The following is a 13,732-nucleotide window of genomic DNA, read 5'->3' on the forward strand; positions in this document are numbered from 1 at the left end:
AGATGTGTGTGGACCCATGAATGTGCATACTAGAAAAGGACAGACTTATTTCATCACATTCATAGATGACTATACACGGTATGGTCACATTTATCTAATTTCTCATAAGTTAGAAGCTCTAGAATGCTTTAAGAAATTCATAAGCTTAGTTGAGAATCAGTTAGATAAAAGGATTAAAACTCTTAGAACGGATAGAGGTAGAGAGTAACTCTCCGATATGTTCAAAGGGTTGTGTGATGAAAAAGGGAAAATCTAGACAACTTATTATACCAGGGACTCCACACAAAGCAAAATGGGGTTGCTGAGAGGAGGAATAGAACCTTGCTAGACATGGTGAGATCCATGATGGCGCTAGGAATCTACCCATCTTTTATTGGGGAGATGCTTTGCTGACTGCTGCCTATATCCTCAACAGAGTTCCAACCAAATCGGTTCCTTCCACACCATACGAGTTGTGGACCGGAAGGAAGCCAGATTTGAGTTACTTGCGTGCATGGGGATGTGCAGCATACGTTTACTCTACTTCTCACCAATATGGAAAGCTTAGACCCAAAAGTGTATTTTTGTGAGATATTCTGAACCCTCAAAGGGCCATGTCTTCATTGGACTAGATGAGAGTGAGAGGAGAACGGAACTTGAGTCTAGGGATGCAACATTCTTGGAGAATGATTTTCCATCTCTTTTAGGAGTTAACAAATAATCATTGGAATTCTTTGAGATACAAGACAGTGATCTTGTCACTCCAGGGATTCAGATTCTGGATAATGAACCTAGGGTTCATCCAGAAGATCCTAGTGGGAGTGGGAGTGCAGATGTGATAGCTACCTCAAAGGGTGAGCAATCTGACATGCACTTGCGCCATAGTGGGCGCTGGCAAGTTCCTCGTCAACGTTTCAACATAGAGGATGAAGCCTACATGGGAACTCCTGAAGAGATCGACTGTGAGATGACTTCAGTCGATGAGCATAAACCGAAGAGCATGTAGGAAGCTCTTGCGGGGTCAAGCTCAAAGGAATGGTTGAAAGCAATAAGAGGAAGAGTTGGAGCCGATGAAAGTTAATCATGTCTGGGACTTGGTTGACTTGCCGCCGGGCCGAAAGACATTTGGGAACAAGTGAGTTCTTAAGATCAAGAGAAAGGCGGATGGATCTATTAAGAGATTCAAGGCTCATTTAGTGGCTAAGGGCTACACCCAACGAGAGGGCGTTGATTATGAGGAAACTTTTTTCCCTGTGGTTAGGTTTGCCTCAATTCGCCTCATTCTAGCCATTGTAGCTCAGTTGGACTTGGAGCTTTATCAGATGGATGTAAAAATTGCTTTTCTCAATGGAGAACTTGAGGAAGAGATCTATATGGATCAACCTCAAGGCTTTGAAGCTAATGGACTTGAGCGCAAAGTGTGCAAGCTTAAGAAGTCCATATATAAGCTTAAAGCAAGCATCTAGACAGTGGAATGTGCGCTTCCACCAAGCTATGATGGAAAAAGGTTTTTCCATGCTTGAGGAAGACCACTGTGTTTACACCAAGAGATCTGATGGTAATTATGTCATTCTGACATTGTACGTAGATGACATACTTATGGCTAGCAATAGCAAGCAGCTATTGGAAACCATTAAGAAATGGTTGTCCTTCGTATTTAATATGAAGGACATGGGTGAAGCAAGCTATGTGCTTGGTGTCAAGATTGTCAGAAATAGGCAAAAGAGATTACTAGGTTTATCTCAGGAGACCTATATTGACAATGTCTTGACGAGATACCAGATGCACAACTGCAAACCAATTGATACTCCAGTGGAGAAGGGTTTGCATTTGAGCCTTGATATGGGTCCTAAGACTCCAGAGGAGAAAACCAAGATGGAAAGAGTTCCATATTCCAGTGCAGTGGGTAGTCTAATGTACGCTATGATATGTACTAGGCCGGATATTTGTTATGCAATGGGTTTGGTTAGTCGATACCAATCAAAGCCAGGCATAGAGCACTGTAAAACTGTCAAGAGGATATTGAGATATCTCAAAGGAACGAGTAACTACATGTTGTGTTACCAAGGATTGGATTTGCGCTTAGTTGGCTATAGTGATGCCGACTGGGTTGGAGACATTGATGAGCGCAAATCAACCTCTGGATATGCTTTCTTGCTGAATGGCAGGGCCATTTCGTGGTGTAGCAAGAAGCAGACTTGTATATCCGTCTCGACCATAGAAGCAGAGTATATGGCATGCTCAGCTGCAATTCAAGAAGCTGTTTGGTTGAGGAGATTCCTTCGACATACTGGGATTGTGATGACATCCAAAGAGGCTGCCCTTGTCTGCTGTGATAGTACGGTAGATATTAGCTATGTCAAGGACCCCAAGTATCATGGGAAGACTAAACATATACAGTTGAGATATCACTTTATTAGAGACATTACATCAAGGAAGAAAGTTGTACTTAAGCACATATCTACTAGTCAGATGGTAGCTGACCCTCTTACCAAACCTATAGTTAAGGATGTTTTTATTTCTCATGTAAAATCCTTGGGCTTGTTTAAATTGTGACTTACTTTTGTATTGAGACTTTCTTATTAATGAGTGATATAAGTTCATTCTAGCATTTATTTTTATTCCCTTTCTGTGATAGTGTTTCTTCCAGCATAAAACAAGATATGTCAATAGGCAAGAGAATGGCTCACTCACATGAGCATTCGCCTCTGGAGCCTTGGAGGCGAGCAGAGATAAGACAGATTGTGAATGACTTTGTGTAGGTCAATTCATAATCATGATGTCGCCTTGATTTGGAATCAAGATGAGTTTCTCTATTCTGAAGAGAATCGACATGAATATTCCCACTATTCATGTTGCCTATAGGAGCCAAGTGCGAGTACTTCATGTGGCGCTAGGGTGGCGACAATAAAACAACTTAGGTTAGGCGCAAGAGGTTGCGACTAGACTAAGACATGTATGATGTTGAGATGGACATACGTTCTATTGTATATAGAATGCTCCACCATAGCACGTATATCATACTATGTGTGCTTAGCGATCATTGGAAATGAGAGGATGGATCCCTGCTCCTCTCATTGTGTGAGTTCTAGACCTTATGGTCCATTAGTGTTCTTAGTGACTTTCGACGACATCATGAAACAAAGGGTTGATGTGGTTACTTTGGGGTATTACCTACGGTCATGATTGATTCGACCTAAAGGGGCACTACCTTGGAAAAGAGTCAATCCTAAGTGTAGTGATGGTATGGGGCAAAAGAAAAGGTTTGATTCAACTGCACCCTAAAAGTGTTTGTTGGCGCCAACTGTATATGTTACAGTAGTGAACATTTTAAGGACAAGAATGTGATCTCTCAGAGGGATCGAGATACCTTCGATCTGGTGAGTTTGAATAAACCTAGGACATTGTGTTATACTAATGCTTATTTGATATGTTTATTTGAGTGATGAGCCATTCTGGCCTTCTGGGAAGGTTTCTAGTTTGGGGCTCACACGTGTAGGTATTAGTGTCTGGGACACAGGTGGTCTATGTATCTGGGATACATAATGAAGAGATCAATATATATGTATATCTGGGATATACATGTGTGTCTAGGACACAAGAGGTCTATGTATCTGGGATACATAGCAAAGAGATTGAATATGTATATCTGGGATATACATGTGTGTCTGGGACACAAGAGGTCTATGTATCTGGGATACATAGCAGAGAGATTGAATGTGTATATTTAGGATATACATGTGTGTCTGGGACACATTGAAAGATTAACACTTGCCCTTGTGCAAGTGGGAGCTGTTGGAATTTATTAATATAATTAACAAATTAAATGCCCAAGGGCAAATTTGGAAACTCACTATTAGGGCGGTTACAAAATAAGGTTATATATTTTGGTAACCACCGCATAAGTGAGTGAGTTAACATTACGTAAGCTTTCCAAGAAAAGGAGGCGGCTCCCATCTCTCTCTCCCTCTCTCCAAGAAACGCAGGAAGAAGAAACACATTGGAGGTTTACTTCCTTTTCTTTAGATTACAATCCCATCCTTCCACACGGCATTTGGGTTGTGGAAATTATTCCCTTTCCTAGTGATTGTGGAATCTCCTCGGTAGAGCTTTGGTGGTGGAATGAAAACATGGATCCAGATTTACTTCCGTTGCAAATACTTCATAAAAGGGAAAGCGATCCAGGTAAGGAATCTTTCCCGTGTCAATTAATTGAATTGAACTATTTTTGAGTATTACCAATAGGTAGAGTGGTAGAAATACATCTAAATCCCGTGGATCTTGGCCTCCCTAGCAACTCTACTAAGGTCAAGATCATTCTAGATATCAATAGCAGAGTTGGCTTCAAAGCAGCAATCCGTAGCTGCGAGAGTATGGATACTTGTGCAATTACTATATGAGGTAAGAACTCTTTGCTTCAAATGTGCTAAGACCTCACAAAAAATTGCAAAGAGGAATTTGGTTTTAGTCCTGCCACTGGTGGCCAAGCTCAAAAAGGAAACTTGGGGATTAACAATTTCTTGAAGGGGCTACAAATTGAACTCATTCAAGGGGGGCTCTCTAGATTCCATTCTACTAGAGACCTTGAAAAGATATGTCCCTACCAACATTAGATCTTATCTATACTGCTCATGAGATCCCCTTTTCATCTATGATGACAGTGGATGAGACTACTAGTCCTTTTGGAGGCACTAATATTTTGGGGGGTGATTGACCTCTTAAATTTGAACTTCAATACCTCCTCCAATGAACTTGGAAGATGTGTTCCTCTTTCCTTGCTTAGGCTCTAATCTTCCCTTTGGCTTTGCAAACCAAAAGCTGTTGAAGAATGATAATTCACACTATAATACTTCCAATGACAAGGGAACCAATGATTGCTTGAACCTATATCTTGATACTCAGGCTTTCAATTGCAATGAAAGTTTCTCAGTTGTTGCTTTTGAAATTCCCATCAATCAACAGCACTGTATCCAAGTGCAAAGTCATCCATCTCCCCACTATTAAGTCATGCCTTGTGCAACTTGATATGAGCACAAGCAAGCTTCATCAACAGGGGGAGGTTTTGATGCAAAATCCCCCTTTTCTCCTAGGCCTAGTGACACGGCCAGCTCTGATGGTGGGAATGGTGGTGTTAGCACCACAGGATCAAAAAATTGTTTCACAAACTCATGTGAAATTGCAGATGCTGATGCTACAAAGGGATCTAAAATAAGATGATTCGAAGAGAAAGCAGCACTTGTAGAAGCACAAGAACCTGCAAATGAAAAGAAGGCAGAGAAAGGAAACATACACAACAAAAATTCTAGAGAAGTAGAAGAAACTGAAGGCAGAAAAGCTCCAACAAGTCATGGTCACAGTGATGACAAATATGCAGAAGCTGCAAAAACTGATGAAAGTGGAAAAGATCAATCAAAGGAGAATCTTTCTTACTCCATTACAGTAGCTAGAACAACAACTATAGAAGGAAATGGGAAAGAAACAGCAGAACATGAAGAACAAATAGAGAGAAAAAGGAAAAAGAAAAGGGAAATGGAGAAGAAAAAGAAAAAGAAATTGAAATAGAGGTAGCAGAGTATGAAGAAGAAGAAGAAGCAAGTTCAGAAGAGGAAGAACACTCAGAGACTGATACAGAGGCTGAGTTAAGAAAGGAAAAAGAACAACCAAGAACAACTCTTGTCAAAAGAAGAGGAAAAATTCAAGAAAAAGAAGCACAAAAGAAGCAGAAATTGAAGAAGCACAAAACATGAATCATGTTACAAAAATACCTAAAAAACTACAAAGGAAAATTTAGAAGGGAACAACACTAGAAGACAACAAGAAAAGCAAAAGAAGAGGGGAACTAAACCAAGGCAACAACAACAGATTAAAGCAACAAATCCGATCCACAAAGAAGCACAAGCCAGGGAGGTACTTCTCAAAAGATTTCTGAAAAAATTTGAGAAGAATGGAGGGATCTTCAATGATTATGTTACTGCACACAACGTCAATTTTTATTGCTCATGCATGGAGTCTACCAAATCTGATCCACATATGCCATTGCTCTCAGCCCAGGGGAGAAACCAACTTCCTAACCCAAACCCTGCCAACCATTAGAACTGAAAGAGAGGAAGAGTGTCTGAATCTCTACCTAAACAAGATCCTGTTGACATCCTTAAGAACAATCTTAATTCTATGTTAACCACTTGCTCACAACCTTGGGACACCTTTCAACGCTACAAGTTGGGAATTGAGGCTCGTTTAAATTTCCAACGCTACAAGTTGGGAATTGAGGCTCGTTTAAATTTCATTGTGCAGAATAACTTGATGCAGTCAAGGATGAACAACAATCAAACCTAGCCAGTATCACAGTCTCGGAATGAAAGCCAGGACCAAGTAGCCGAAGCCTTCGAGGTCTTCCCTTATCACCTCTACAGTGGTTTCTTCAATAATGGTATAACCCAATTTATCTGTGCCTTTAGTATTAATTTCTATTGGTTTAACAACATCAAACTCATTAGGTGGAAAAAGTATCATGCTTAAACTTGATGAATCTGCTTATTACTTTACCCTATCTTATGTGAAAACTGCTCTTCAACATTTATCTTATATGAATTTTATTTTACTCTATCAAGTGTGATAACTTCACTTTAATCTAGCACTCTATGAGTTGTCTTTCTTTTTTGTTTATATTTGTCTCTTCTTTGCTGTCCTATCTTTATTGTTTGTTTCTACACACTTGCTTGAGGCTTTTGGAAAGAAGATATCTTATTACTACTATTTAAGTTTCCTCAGGAATCTGTTCTAGCCTTTATTCAAATGAAAATCTTCTCATGGAATGTTTACCTCCCAATGTTTATCCAAGATCATCAAGAAACAAGTTGTAGATTTAGTTTTCTTATGTGAAACTAAATGTCAAACCATGAAAAACTATTTATCCAAACGAAGAAGTTTTTCAAAAATCTTGAACCTATAACTTTTTCAAATAGTTATGGGAAAAGAGGTCTTAAAGGAGGACTGTGCATTCTTAAGAACCCAAACATTGAAACCTCTATCCTTCAGATTCATCAATCCTACATTGTTGTCTTGTGCTCTCTAAAAAGCTTTAAATGGGTAATCATAGCTATCTATGCTCCCCCTTGTTACTCTGAAAGAAAATTGTTATGGAAGCAACTTTATAGCTTAATTGAGAAGCTCTTTCACCCCATCCTTATCATAGGAGATTTCAATGAGGTCTTAAAATCTGAAGACAAGATAGGAGGACCTTACAAAGCTTCATCATCTTTGCACCTACTTTTCCAAATCTGCACAATTTTTTCACTTCACCAACTTGCAAGATCTGCGAACCAATTCACCTGGTAAAACATGCAACAACCACCTAATCTGGTCAAAGAAAAACTAGCCCATGCCTTTGTCAGTCCTAATTGGATTTCTCTCTTTCCAAATGCTTCACTTAAAACCCTACCCAGAATTGGATCTGATCACAACCCTTTGCTCCTTTACATTGAACCTCCCAACCACTCCGAAGGAAATTATTCCATTTCCAAAATGCCTGGTATAAACACCCCGATTTTATGGATACTATCAAAAGAGCTTAAGCCATTGATACTAAACAGGGATTACACATCAAGCTGGCAAATCTATCTAAATACCTCCAACATTGGAGCAAGTCAGTTTTTGGGAATATTGATAATCTTTTTTCACTAATCTCCGCTGAAATTTATGTTCTACAGGCCACCAACAACTCAAATACACATCTCACTAGTCAAAAAATCCACACCATCAAATGGGCTGTATAGGACGAAGAACAATTCTATTCAAAATTCGAGAGAGAAATACATTTATGATGGAGATAGAAACACCAAGTACTGCCCGTCTAGCTTAAAAAATTCATTATCACAGGAAGAAAATTGAAACCTTGCAGTTTGAAGGACAAACCTTTAGAGGTAATGTCAAGATTGCAACAACTTTTGCAAGCTTCATGTGAAGCCTTCTCACCTCTTCTAATCCTTTAAACCCTAATTTTGTTGAAGCACTTTCCCCCCCTCTAGACCAAAATCTGATCCCATAGGATATTTCCCAACCACCATCAACTGAGAAAATCAAATCTACCCTATTCTCTTTGGGTCCATAAAGCACCAAGAATGAATGGGTTTAACGCCTACTTCTACCAAAAAAACTGGGAGCTTATTAACTCTGAGCTTTGTTCCTTTGTTAGCAAATTTTTTTCTTAACCTTGATCTTCCCTTTGGCACTAATCACACTTTGTTGTGTTTTATCCCAAAAATTGAAACTCCAAAAAATATATCGGGCTTCCGGCCCATTAATCTATGCAACATTAGTTATAAGACCCTGGCTAAAATCCTAGCTAGAAGATTGAAACCCTGCCTATAAAACCTAATCTCACCTTGTCAATGAGCTTTTGTTCCCAATAGGCAAATCTCTAATAACATAATGATTGCACAAAAGATCTTTCATTTCATTAGCACAAAAAGAGCAAATACGGGCTTTGTTGCACTCAAACTAGATGTGTCCAAGGCCTATGATAGGGTTGAATGGGATGTTATCTCCAATTTTTTTTAAAATTGTGGGGTTTTGATACCCATTGGTGTAACCTTGTCAAAACCCTAATATCTTATGCATCGTACTTTGTTAAACTCTATGGTTGTCCCTACTCCCTACCATTGGTTCATGGTTGTCCCCTAAGCCCTTACATCTTCTTTATCATTATGGAAATCCTCTTTAGATTTCTTATGGAATACAAAAATCTCAACCTCTTTAAAGGTATCAAAATTGCCAGAAAAGCCCCAGAAGTCTCAACCTCTATTTTGCAGATGACACATTACAAAAATAGATGTACTAACATTACAAGCTACCATTGATTTGTTCTCTGACATAACAAAACAACAAATCAATTTTGAAAAAAGTGGTGTTTTTTTCTCCAGAAAGGTGGATTAGGGTAACAAATGAGCAATCTTGTCAATTTTAGGCATTCAAGAAATGAAAAAGAATGCATCTTATCCAGTAACTAAATTGTTCCATGCTAGAGCAAAAACAAAAAACTTTGAACATCTTCTAGCCAAAATAAGAAACAAGCTAGCTAGCTGGAAAGCCTCGACATTATCCTATGTAGGAAGGGAAATTCTCATGAAATCTGTTCTCCAATCACAATCTATATATTTAATGCAAGTTTTCACTTTCCCAAAACTATATATAGAACATTGGATACAGTTTGTCAAAGATTCTGGTTGGAAAAATAAATAAACTAACACTCATCTCCTGAGGACGATGCTGCAACCTAAACAACAGGGAGGACTAAGGTTTAACGAATGGAGCAAATTAATAGTGCCCTCTTAATTAAGCAAAGATGGTGACTCCTCAACAATTAAAATTTACTATGGGGGGAAATCCTCAAAGCACGATACTTCCCCAAATCGTCTATCATTGAACCAAAAGTAAAAAAAAAAAAGATCATGAATATGAAACAGTATTATCAACATCATCCCCATACTTCAAACAATGGTACAGAGAAAAATTGGTGATGGAAAGACACATAATTCTGATTTGACCCGTGGGTAGGTTCAACAATAGATCACATGATAGGTGATTACAACCCCCTCTTAGGGCAACGGCAAGCTATCGGAAATGAAGTCTATCACACTAACCAACAAAGTATCAAGGATTCAAACAATCAGAAACACACAAACCAACTACCCTCTCTCCTATCACAGTCTATTCTTTCAATTAACGCATCCCCAACATTGGACTCATTGTTGTTTCTTTTATCAGACGAATTCTCTACAAAACTAGCAAGAATTGCATTGTCAAAAAGGAATAGTCATGACCCACTCCCAACATCAGCTCAATGGTGAAAATTCCTTTGGAAGTTACCAATACATCCATAGTTTAAAATATTTTTTTAGCGTCTATTAAATGCAGGATTACCAACAAAGATGATCATCTCCAAACGGATGGAAACAAACCAGATGTGTGCTTTTTTTAGGAGCACAAAAGAATCGATTTGGCATATCTTCATCTTGTGCAATTAGACAAAAAGAATATGGGCGGCAGGAACTTTAGGCCTAAGAACGGAATTCATTAACAACAACTCCTTTCTTAACTTGTGCATTTCTTTTTTAAATGAGCATCACCTAGATAAACGTACTAAAATTTGATTTTTCTCTAACTATATAATTACATGCTATTTCATTTGGTTAGAAAAAAAATGCAAACATATATAATAATAAAAACCCATCTCAACTACTACATAATGTAACTAGATGGATCAAGGACTTAAAAATCTTCACAAAAGATTCTAAAATGACAAATAATGAAATATATCAACTAATTGTATCAAATGCTTGCATTAGACAACAATTTTGGAAACTCACCAACGCTCATGTGTGCAAGTGTATCTGCTGAACCAAATGGAGACATGTGGAGTATAGGACTGGTTCAAAATGAAATCATCGTGGAATTGTAAAGAAAGGCCCAGCATGACAACTTTTGAAGCACTTATAAGAAACCACTTGGGCAGTAATATAGAATGCACAAAAAAATTGATGTACATCTACAATACATTTGGTATGATCAAATACTTGAAAAATATCTAACCATAGGCAAAGAGATAAACCAACTATCTCCTACCCTACCCTTTTTTTCCTATTTTGGCAATAATGATACCTATCACATCCAAGCTAGAAGTTTGTAATTTAAAGCAAGCCACAACTAAATACTGGTTACTTAGTATTACAAATAGACAAATAGGGTCCACTTGTAATAAGACTATGTCTCATACTGTTGTAGTTACCATAACTTCTATCCAATTTCTCTTTATCATAACAAAAACCGCATACCGTAAGACAATGGCTTCTAAGTTTATCTATTGGAAATGTGGCCTTAACATACACCATGACTAGTATGCTTTCATATAAAATCTCTTATCTAAGGTTTTATAATATTTATCTTTTCTCCTAAAAAAAGAAAAAAATACAAGAAACTAACAAATGAATAAAGAGATGACAGTCAAGACATGAGTGACAGCAAAAACAAGATTGCATTTAGATTCCATGTCTGTTAACAACGTTATTTCACGTTTTCAAAGTTTTCCACTTGACCAAAGAAATCGCTGAAGATATTTCACTGCAAATTGTGAAGTCTACAAGTTATAGCATTGTGAAGAGTGAAGACTGAAGATGAAGAATACCCTTGCAGGACAGAGCACTAAAGTTTGTATACATGGTGGACAGAACACAAAAGTTCGTATACATTGATTAAAAAATTTGGTATCAACCGACGTGCAAAATCATTCAGCATAAGTCACTCCATGGAGCGTGAAACGTCTGCTAACCTGAAATTATCATTTTCATTATTTCTCAAACTGTTAATACATGAAAGCATGATGATGGAAACCTGAGTCTCAATTCATAAGCACTTGTGACACTTGACAATTTGGAAAGTGAAAAACATTGAATTGAAGAAAGGCTAATGGAATCGTGATTCTCTCCTGCCTGTGAGAGGGTGTTTCCCTTCATTGGAATTGAAGGATGTGGCAATGTTAATTCTTGATCGTTCAAATGATCAAGTGGAACTTAAATGAAAAGAACTAGAGTTGAATCCAAGTTGAACCAAACCACTTGCGTTGAACCAAGAGCTGTTTCAAAACAGGATTCTTCATACCCAACAATAGAATGCCACTAAGAAAAGCTGAGAAGACAAAGAACTGAAAATTCAAGTACTGAAAAGAAATCTAAGGGAGAAATTACCAATTGCTTAAAACAATGGATCAGATTCCTGGCTTGGATTCTCGAAAGAGAAAGATAGCTTAGTGTCATCAGAGTCGAGCAGTCGGGGAAAGAATCATCATTTCCATCCATTATATACAATCTCACTTTTCATCCCAAATTAAAATTATCTCATATAACACAAAAATGATTTTACTTCACATGTAAAAGCAAATATGAAAAAGAGATATAAAAGAAGACAGTCAAACCTCAAAATCCAATGAATTGAATAAAAAGCAATGTAAAGAGTCACCGCAGCAGCAGACATCTGTGTGAGAATCCTCATTGGAAAACAGGAGAAAATGTGACAGAAAAGCCAAACTTACAAACCACAAGAAGAGGAAAGTAAGCATTAAAATTCTGTCTTGATCAATCTTAGGGGAGAAACAAGACTGGATTGAAAAGAACAATTTTGACAATCTGATTTCATTACCTTTGGGTAGGGAAACCCTATGGGACCAGATGCCGATGTTCCCTCTTGCAGTCTCCCCCATATAAACATACTGTTGAAACACTTTACTCCTCTCCCCAAGTAGAAATACCAACAGGAATCAAAACCTTAAAATTCTCTCAGCAGAAGTGTATTCCCTCTTCGAATTGCCAGCTTCATTCTCTTTTTTATTCTGAACCTTGTTGTCATCGGTTTTGGAAGAATCCTGATCTAAAACAGCTCACTTCAACACAAGTGGTTAGGTACACCTCGGGTTTAACTCGGGTTCCATTCAGTTACGCGGAAGAACTCTTCACACAATCACTTCAGATTAACCACGCGCCATATCACACAGCCCCAACAATGGGAAGCACAGGCAGAAAAACTACCATTAAGGGACAGATTTTGGGACTCCAGGAAACATGCACTAAGTCATCAATCAACCCCCAGCGGGAGCAGAAATACAAGAAACTATGGTAACATACTAAGAGAATTCAACAACTCCCAGCCAAATTTAATCTTGTGAACTGGATTCTACATGTTACTCAAGAGGCCAGATGTCCTTTTCTAAGAATGAATTACAAGAACCAGAAAACACACCCTTATAGAGAGGTATCAAAACCACACGCGATAATTGATGCCTTCACAGGATGAAGGATCTCACTGATACATCTGAATGCACATGCAATACAGTTTCAGAAGCAAGAGGATATGATAAAGGATAACTATTGATACATCTTACCTGGAGTATACAAAATCAAGAAGTTAATTCTTTCTACCCTGTCTGGCTCAGTCCAATAAATTGGCATCAGCACACTGCTAACACATATAAAGGGTCAGTGCTTGAATTGATAGAGATAGATCACAAGGGTAAGTATTGGATTCTGGAACAAGGCATATTAAACATTCAAATTCAATCACAACTTTGACCATCTGCAGCCACATATAAAGGTTACTCAACAAGAATTAATAGATGTACGCAACAGCCTCACGTCACCTCTTACATGGGAAAAGAAAGAGGACTGGAAAGACTGTTGCTTTGGAATTCAATGTAGCTTATGAAATAATGTTAAGTACTGACGGGGAAGAATAATCTCTAATCAGCACTTGACCGTCCATAAGCAGAACATAATGAACAAAAACCACATTTAGACAAACATTGTATATTGCTGCAGGTGTCAAAAGACCCATCAAGAGAAGGAGGAATCTAAAATCTAAGTAGTGATGGAAGAGGAAAAAGAAGGTTGTAGAAATATTCCATGTTTGGAAACAAGTGGTTTGAGACTTCTACAGTTATCAGGTGCAGCAAAGGAAAAAGTACTCTTCCAAAGAAAACATTTTACCAGTCTGTGTAAAATATGGCAAAATATGGCTGTAGGCAACAACATTGTAAGGATTACAGGCTGAGGAATCTCCTAAGAGGCCAAAGCTTGACCTCCACTAGGGCGACAAAATATTCAAAAGAGTTGTTGGGATCAGACTGACGTGCAAAAAAAATCATTCAGCATAGCCCAACAATTGGAGCTTCTGCATAAACATGATATAGTTTTCATCACTTCCCAAA

At 38.1% G+C, this 13,732-nt stretch overlaps 3 non-coding genes across 3 annotated transcripts; all 3 read right to left on the minus strand.

Moving 5' to 3' along the window:
• Positions 1-11,735: 11,735 nt before the first annotated feature.
• LOC149005531 (small nucleolar RNA Z103) lies at positions 11,736-11,827 on the minus strand. The gene has a single exon (XR_016170054.1). It is a non-coding gene; the product is annotated as a small nucleolar RNA Z103 (small nucleolar RNA).
• Positions 11,828-12,038: 211 nt separating this feature from the next.
• LOC149005532 (small nucleolar RNA snoR98) lies at positions 12,039-12,146 on the minus strand. Its single transcript, XR_016170033.1, has one exon. It is a non-coding gene; the product is annotated as a small nucleolar RNA snoR98 (small nucleolar RNA).
• Positions 12,147-13,636: 1,490 nt separating this feature from the next.
• Positions 13,637-13,732, minus strand: LOC149005533 (small nucleolar RNA Z122). Its single transcript, XR_016170043.1, has one exon. It is a non-coding gene; the product is annotated as a small nucleolar RNA Z122 (small nucleolar RNA).

The sequence above is a fragment of the Hakea prostrata genome, chromosome 9 (assembly GCF_041222555.1).
Source record: "Hakea prostrata isolate BN-2017 chromosome 9, UWA_Hpros_2, whole genome shotgun sequence".
Taxonomy (NCBI): domain Eukaryota; kingdom Viridiplantae; phylum Streptophyta; class Magnoliopsida; order Proteales; family Proteaceae; genus Hakea; species Hakea prostrata.